Source organism: Pinus tabuliformis, chromosome 7 (genome assembly GCF_031772625.1).
Source record: "Pinus tabuliformis cultivar Carrire ecotype Pingquan chromosome 7, CPIR1, whole genome shotgun sequence".
Taxonomy (NCBI): domain Eukaryota; kingdom Viridiplantae; phylum Streptophyta; class Pinopsida; order Pinales; family Pinaceae; genus Pinus; species Pinus tabuliformis.
The window spans coordinates 2,015,307,283-2,015,316,590 of record NC_142293.1 but is presented as its reverse complement, the minus strand read 5'-3'; positions in this window follow the sequence as shown (position 1 = coordinate 2,015,316,590).

Sequence of the window (9,308 nt, the reverse complement as noted above, 5' to 3'; positions counted from 1 at the left end):
TCCAACCAGATTGGATAAATGAAGCAAGGGAGGAATGGAAGAATGATGAAGAAGTGTGGGCACTTATTCAAAAGCTACAACAATATTCCAGTACGTCTGGTACATTTAGCTGGAAAAATGATTCGTTATGGTACAAAGATCGCTTATACCTCTGTAAGAATTCCTAGCTAAAACAAAAGATTCTTATGGAATTGCACACTTCTCCCTTAGGAGGGCACTCAGGATTTTTAAAAACTTACCACAGGGTTAAGAAGGAATTTTTTTGGGATGGCCTTAAATCAGATATTCAAAAGTTTGTGGCGGAATGTTTGGTTTGCCAGCAAAATAAAGTTGAAACAATTAAGACACCGGGTCTATTACAACCTTTATCCATTCCAAGCCAACGTTGGGAGGAGGTTTCAGTGGATTTTATCACAGGTTTACCCAAGTCTGAGGGAAAGAGTGTAATCATGGTGGTAGTTGACAGACTTACCAAGTATGCACACTTTTGTGCATTATCACATCCATTTAAAGCCAGTACAGTTTCTACTGCATTTATGGAAACAATTCAAAAGCTACATGGAAACCCAAAGATTATTGTAAGTGACAGAGATCCCATTTTCACTGGAAATTTTTGGACAGAATTATTTTCTTGTCTTGGTACTCAGTTAGTTCATAGCTCATCTTATCATCCTCAATCTGATGGGCAAACTGAGATAGTAAACAAATGTTTGGAAGGATATCTTCGTTGCTTTGTATTTGATAAACAGACACAATGATTCAAATGGTTGCCTCTGGCTGAATGGTGGTATAACACTTCCTTCCATACAGCAACAAAAATGACCCCATTTATGGCACTTTATGGGTATCAACCACCATCAATCACATCATATTTAAGAGAAAATTCTAAGGTTCAGGCAGTGGAACATCACATCGAACATCAACAACAAGTCCTCCAACTCTTAAAGGATAACCTCATGTTGGCACAAAATAGAATGAAGCAACAGGTATATCAACATCGCAGTGAAAGAAGTTTTGATGTAGGTGATTGGGTATTCCTACGGCTACAACCATACAAGCAAATGTCCCTAAAGCAAGCTAAGAAGGATAATAAATTATCACCAAAGTATTATGGTCCGTACAAGGTGTTGCAAAAGATTGGTACTATGGCATACAAATTGGAGCTTCCTGCAGCTTCTCAATTGCACCTAGTTTTCCATGTTTCATTTTTAAAGAAGGTTATAGGCGACAAGCTCCCAGTTCAAACAATATTGCCAGAACTTGACGAGGAAGGAAAAATTATATTGGAACCGGAAGCAGTCACAGTAACAACAACTCGACAGCTACGAAATCGATGAATTTCAGAGTATCTTATCAAGTGGAAGAACTTATCTGCTGAAGATTCCACATGGGAGGATGAGAATTTTATGCAAAAGTATCCCTAACTACTCAAGCGTTGAGGACAACACTTTTTTGAAGGAGAGGGGCATGTTAGGTCCCTATAATACTAGTGATTACCCCATTACTATTGTAGTTATACCCCTTATTTATATTGTTGTGCCCCTATTACCCCCATGTTGTTATTTCTGTGCCCCATGGAATCCCTCTATTGTTATTTTTGTGGCTTTATATTATTATTATTAGGTCGACTGGATTATATTGTGACTCCTTAGACTCCTATATATAGAAAGGAGGTTTTGTCATTTGAAACATCGAAGAATTGTTCATTTATGTAATGTAAAGGAGGTTGCCCCCTTGAAGAGGCTGAATTCTAAAGCGTTGATCTATCTTTTCTATCTTTTCTATCTTTTCTTGAGCTGGTTTCATAACAAAATTTCTAACATGAAATTCTACTGCAACAACTAATTTATTTCTCCTGCTTATTTTCCACAATAAGTTATTTACAAAACCCTTCTGTAAACATCAAAGTAGATTCTACTGCAGTTGTGACATAATAGCATAGAGAAAAGAACAGTGAAATACAAGCATAGGAATCAATCACATCAACACAGTTGTTTTTGGACAATAGTCCTAGAAAAACCTAATGCAGGAAAACCGGTGCAGTAGATGAGGGTTTATTTATTATTCTTCAGCAACAATCTCTTTACCAAGAATGATTTGCACAACATAGAGAAACTTTTGTGAAAAGACCTGAGATAATTTTCCTACAACCACTGGAGAAATTCTAACACTTAAGAGACCCTCCAGCATCCATTGTGTCATCTTTTGCGTGAGGACTACATCCTTTGTTGCGCTGCCTCTCTGAGTTGTCCCTCTGATGCACTGCGTCCCCTCCTCTTCAATCTTCAACTGATGCTAATACCCTCCTCTTCAATCTTCAACTGATGCTAATACCCTCCTCTTCCTTCACCATGCAACTCTCCCTCTGAAATAAAACTCTTTTTTCTTGAAAATCGACTTCCCTCGGGTTACTAAGTATTTGCCCAGTGTGTCTCCAAATGACTCTCAAGTCTTCATTTATACTTTTCCTGTTGAGATATCAATGACTGTGATCTAATCTCTAATCAATGGCTAAGATTAAATTAGACTTGATCCTCATCTCTTAGAAGCTTCTCACCCATATTTACATTAATTCACTTTAATTATTTTAATTTCCTAAGTTTTAACTTAGGCACCATTAAAAATAATTAATTATTTGAAAAACATGCACTCCGGGTGGAATTTCTCCAAATGATTTCTGGGTCTTGGAGATCTCATGTGTTCTAGCCCCTCCACAAAATTTCGGAGCTAGAGCACATCCTATGTTACCCAAAAATCAACACTCCCTCTTAGCGAGGAATTTGCTCTAACAATACCTCCCAGTGGAAGTATCACACTGATCCACGACATTGGTCCTCTACGCTACTGATGCTTGGCCTACTGCCCTTCATCCACTGTGTTGTTGCATTCTGTACTGTTGCCCATGACACTTCCACTGTCACTGTTGCATCTGTAATGCAACTCCCTGTTTGGTCAATTTAGTGTGTTCTAACTTGCTATTTAAAATGTCAATCCGTGGTTCGTAAACTGACGAAGTGAAGTGTACTATATGTACTAGATAACCATTTCCTTAGTCTTTTGTCGTTTTTGAGTTCTTTTTGGTTGTTTATGGATTTATCTTTCCCTAATGTGTGATGGCAAAAATGAAAGTTATGTTGAAAAGTGTGCAACAAGAAATGCTTGTTGAGAGTGCAACAAGATGATGGAGCTTAGTGAAAAGAGTCGCCTTCACTAAGTGGGCCCGCAGGCTATTTTTGGCGCAAGTCTATTTTTAGACATATGGATCATGTCTATGGATTGCAGGTTGTTGTTTATGGATGATTGGTCAAGTTGGGAAAAATAGATGGACTTCTATTTTTGATGAAAGTGTGAGTGATCAAAGTCTATTTTTAGACTGTCTGTCAAAAATAGAAAAGTCAAATATTATTTTCTCATAATAATATTTGGACTATAAACTTGATCTTACTCTCTTGGAGCACTTCAGGATGAGCTACGGATGTGGTACATGCAGATCCCAGAGGGAAATACGTGGTTACCTATGGGATGACTAATATTTGCATGCAGGACTTCAGTTAGAACTCAAGTGAGTTGAGTTTAGTGGACTGGAGGTGCAGTTGATGGAGTTGTGTTCAGTTTATCTTTGTTAAACTGGTTGTATTTAGTCTAACTGATCAATAGACTAGAGATGAGTTGGGTGAATTAGTTATTAATTAATTCACAAGTTATTAACTCATAATACAACTATAGAATACATCAGTTAACTCTGTTGCATGTCAGTGCATGTTCAGTTCAGCAGGGACAAGTGTTAGAGAATCAGATTGCTATCAGTTGTGACTATAGTTGTGCACCAGATCTTGCACAATCAAGGGATTGAGTGTGCCAATGAGTTTGCTCACGTATTTGCACAGTATTGTAGCCTTTGCTCACGTCCAACAAAGTGTGAGTGACTATTTTGAGGTGAAATACGAGTTTGGTAAGCCATTCTCATCAGTTCTTGAGCAGGTATTGAGCTGGAGAGGCAGGCAAGCAATGGAATAGATTTGGAGATCAGATCTGAGTTGTATTGTGTGTAACAGGTGGAGCTGGTACTGGATTGCTTGTGATAAGCATTGTACTTTGTAATGTTACATGATTCAATCAATATAATATACAGATAGTGTGGGGTTTTTAGCGAGCTGCTTTCCCCGGGATACATACTGTGTTGATATGTCTGATTGATGTTTCTATGTGTGCCTGTGAATGTTTATGCTTCTGTAAATTGATGATCAACGTAGAGGAGATTATGTATTATACATGTTCTGCTTATAATTGTATGATCAGGATAATCTCTGTGAATATGTGTTAAATTATTCAAAATTTCTACAAGTTAAGTATGAAATATGGATGGATGGTGATGGTGATTTCTACAGTGATTTTTCAAAACTTAAAAGTGCTCAAAAAGAAAGCTTTAAAACAACTGTAATGAAATCAATTCTTAAGATAAACAGTGAACTAATGACAATGGCCCAGTATCCTTGCTGCTGAATGAAAAGAAAGTAAAAACTGAACTTAAAGCAACTCAAAGTAAAGCAACTAATTCACACTACTTTAACTTTTCTGATCCTTTACCCGTCAGCTCAATCTACCTTGTGGGAAGAAATCATGAACAAGTCAAGCAATATGATATCTAAATGGCAAGAAATTAAATTGCAGAAAAGAAACTAGTCACACTACTTCAACTCTTCTGATCCTTTACCCTTCAGCTCAAGCTACCTTGTGGGAAGCAATCATGAATAAGTTTAAGCAATATGATAACTAAATTGCAAGAAATTAAATTGCAGAAATGAAACTAATCACACTACTTTAACTCTTCTGATCCTTTACCCTTCAGCTCAATCTACCTTGTGGGAAGCAATCATGAATAAGTTTAAGCAATATGATAACTAAATCACACTACAATAAGTAATATTCTGATTTCTTACTAATAGAGTCACTTGACTATAGAAAGAAACCATAAACTAATGAGTAGTATGATGTCTAAATAACAAAAAAAGCAAATCACAACTTGAAAAAGGACAGTGCTGGAATTAAACTTCAGAAAATGAAAGTTAGCAGGAAGGACAAGATGATCTCATATGCCAATAGTTATCAAAAAGATGAAAATTTGCCCGGGCTGCCTAAGAAAACCTGCAGAAAAACATTGATCAGCTGACAGCTACAAGAAAGCAGAAGTGAAAATATAAATAGCAGTGAATTAAGAAGCATCAAAACAACGTGTTATGTACAGACTAATGATTATGAAAACAGAAACGTAAGGAAATCAAATAACAACTATACAGGGCTTTAGTGCGCAGGGGCCCTATGCCAGCTCATCCAGTCAAAGAAAAGTCACAAGAACGAGCCCAGCAAAGTAGTCTTCTCATGTATTACAGCGACAACATATATAAAGCAAAGTACAGTGGGGTAATAACGACAACAGTTCAGAAATTACATATCAAAAAGCTCTTCGACAGCGTTCATCAACGCGTTATTTATAATGAAAAAAAGTGTTGAAACTAACTAACTGAATCCTACGCCATTGAATGTGTTGCCAAAGACACGTAGATCTCCTCAGCCGAGATCTAGCGTAACTGTCATCACGTCTATTAAATCTTCGGAGTGGTAGCTGTTGGATTTAGGTTACGGGGATGATCTCTAGGTGTGCCGGTGTCTTTGTGGGCTGAGGACTGTGACATGTAAACGTTCACATGCTCAAAACAGGGATGTGCCACCGCTGAATTCCTTGGTTGGCTTTGCCTTTGACCCTTGTTGACCGTGACCTTCCATGGCTGATTTGGCTGATTTGAAGGGACACGTTCCATGTACTCGTCACCTGTAGCTTGCCCATGTGGCTCGTTTCTTCATAGGACACCTGTAGCACAGCTTTTAACAAAATAGTTGCAGAATCCTGTGCTGGCTGCGGAAACTGACAAGTTTCCGCAGCTGCATGAACAAAAACTAAACCAAACAACAAGCATAGTCAGAAAACCATGTAAAAAGTTCTTTTTAGACTATAATGCAATGATTTAACAACTGGGTGGATGAAGTAAGTGGAAAAAGAAGGCTGAGAGGGTGTATAGGAAGGTGCAGGTTTGAGGCACACTCCCTATCAAGTATTGTGGTATATGTTTCTGCTACTGAAACAGATTCTCAACCATCCCCATCTTCTCCCTGAAATAAACAAACTTTGTTCTTCCTAGAGCCTTGGTGAGAATGTCTGCCACCTGTTCTCTTGTCAGAGTGTACTGTAATTGTACTGCACCTTGCTAGACACAGTCTCTAATAAAGTGACACCTGATGTCAATGTGCTTCGATCGATCGTGAAAAACTAGATTCTCAGAGAGCTTGATGCAACTTTGATTATCACACAAAATGTTGGTCGCTTCCATCCTTCTCTTGAATAGATTCACAAGCAACTCTCTTAGCCATACGGATTCACACGATGTTGTGCTAGCTGCCATATATTCAACTTCAGATGAGTTTAGAGCTATGGAATTTTGTTTCCTACTACACCAGGAGGTCATTCCTGATCCAATGTTGAAACAATACCTAGTGGTACTTTTCCGACCTACTGAACTTCCAACCCAATCTGCGCCAGTGAACCCACTCAGTTTGATATCATTGTCTCGGGTGTACATTAATCCATGTTTTATTGTTCTTTGTATATATATGAGAACATGCTTGGTTGTTGCCCAGTGTGTCCTCTTTGGTTCCACCATGAACTAACTGAGGGTGTTGACAATGTAACAAATGCTTGGTCTGGCGTTGACCAGATACATCAAGGACCCTATGAGTTGCCTGTACAAGGTGGGATCTACTTCTTTATCTTCAGATGCATCAATATTCTTCCAGTTGGTAATCATTGGAGCAGCCATGGGTCTATAGCCCTACATTCTGAACTTCTTTAAAATTTATGTAGCGTATCTCCCTTGTCTAAGGAAAATTTCACCCTTCTACTGCCAAACTTCCAACCCCAAAAAATAATGCATCCGTCCCAAATCCTTCATGTCAAATTTTGTAGGTAGGTTTTCCTTGCAATCTTTGATGAGCCTAGATGAACCTATCAGAAAAAGGCCATCCACATATAACACCAGAATTAGAGGCTCATTCTCTACAGTCAGATAGAAGAGGTTGGGATCTGCGTCACTCTTGACGAATCCCATCTTCTGCAAGTAACTATCAATTTGATTGTACCATGCTCTAGGCACTTATTTAAGCACATACAAGGCTTTCTTCAACCTAAACACATGAGTTTTCTTCTCATGTGTCTCAAAACCCTCTAGTTGTTCAATATATACTTCTTCTTATATCACCCCATTCAAGTACGCAATCTTCGCGTCCATCTGGTGAATCACCCACCCCATCTGTGTTGTAAGGGATATCATGGATCTAATAGAAGTATACCTAGCTACTGGGGCGAAGGTTTCTTCGTAGTCTATCCCTTCCTTTTGAGCATACCCCTTAGCCACAAACCTGGCTTTGTATTTTTCCACACTACCATATGCAACATACTTGACCTTGTAGATCCATCTCGAACCTACAACTGATTTGTCCTGAGGTCTAGGTACCACTTCCCAGAGATCATTGGTCATTATGGAACTGTATTCCTCCACCATAGAATCTACCCATACTTGATGTTGAACTGCCTCCTGAAAACTATAGGGTTCTCCAACCCAAGCTACCAAATCTTGGTATCTATCTGGTTGTCCACGCTCCCTTTTCTTGTTCCTAGGAACTCCCATGAAATCCTCTATGTCCCGTAGTATTTTTCGAAGTTCTCAGCTCATTCTTCCACTGGTAGTGGGTGGATCTATTTGCTCCTCCTCTTGAGATTCCATCTGTTGTGATGCTTCTGGATTCTTATGCCTTGGAGAAATACTGGTATTAGTTTATGCTAGTCAAAGTGGCTGGACCAATGGATCATCCTTTGACTGTTCTTCGGAAGGCATTTCTTTGGATTTCTCCATGAACTTTACATCACGTCGTATTATGATCTTTCTATTGCCCGGAAGGTAGATTCTATATGCCTTAGCATTCTCGCTATATTCCACAAGATATCCTTTTTCTGTAGTTTGATCCAACTTATTCCTCTTTTCTTCGAGTGTATGGCAGTATTCCAAGCTCCCAAATATTCTGAAGTGACTCACTTCAAGCTTCTTACGGGTGAAGACACACTCTCCGGAGTAATCTTACCTAATGCCCTGGGAGGAGTCTTGTTTTGAACATATATTATTGTGTTGCATGCTTCTGCCCATAGAAATCTGGGCATATCCTGATCATACAACATTGCCCTCACTACTTCAACAATAGTTTTGTTCTTCCTCTCTGCTACTCCATTCTGCTTTGGATTATATGGATCTGTCCATTCTCTTTTGATGCCTTCCCTTGTGCAGAACTCAATTAAGTATTTATTAGTGTATTCTCCACCATTGTTTGAGCACAACACTTTTATCCTCTTCCCTGTTAGATTCTCAACTAGAGCATTGAACTCTTTGAATCGATCAAAAACCTCATCCTTGGTTTTTAGAAAGTAGATCCAAGTCTTCCTAGAATGGTCATCAATGAAGGTGACAAAGTATTTGATGCCACTAAGAGATTTTGTGGACATGGGTCCACATATATATGAGTGTATTAATCCCATAACATTATTTTCCCTATTGTTACTTCCAGAATAAGCCGCTTTGGTATACTTGCCCAGTACGCAACCTCTACATACATCGTCTTGTTTGGTACTTAATTCTGGAACTCCTATGATGGTTTCCCTGAGAATTCTTAGAGACCCATGGTGTAAGTGCCCCATCCTTCTGTGTCGTAGTCCATTCAAATATTTTTCACCACTGCTGCCTATCAGTGCCATTGGAGACTCTAGCTGTAACTTATACAGTTTGTTACTTCTAACTCCAATTTGGGCCCTTTTCTTCCAACTCGGATGTTTGACATATACTTTCTTCCTAATGAAGTATACATCATAGCCCTTATTATGTAACTGAGATACAGAGAGTAAGTTCATTCCCAATCTAGGGACATGCAACACATTGGTAGCTCGAAGTCGATCCCCTACTTTTGTTTGAAAAACTACAATACCTCTTCATATGGGAGTACATTTTTCCTTATTTCCCATGGTGATTTAGAAGTTCATCTGTTCTTCTTGATAGCTCGAGAAACATTCTCGTATTCCCGTCATGCACCCAGAAGAGTCGTTATCAATATATCAAACCTCAGAGGAAGCAGAACTTGACAATCAAGCGACTTCTTCTTCCAGTCTGGAAGCCAACACAGAACTGTCGTGATCCATCATATTATTTGTGCTT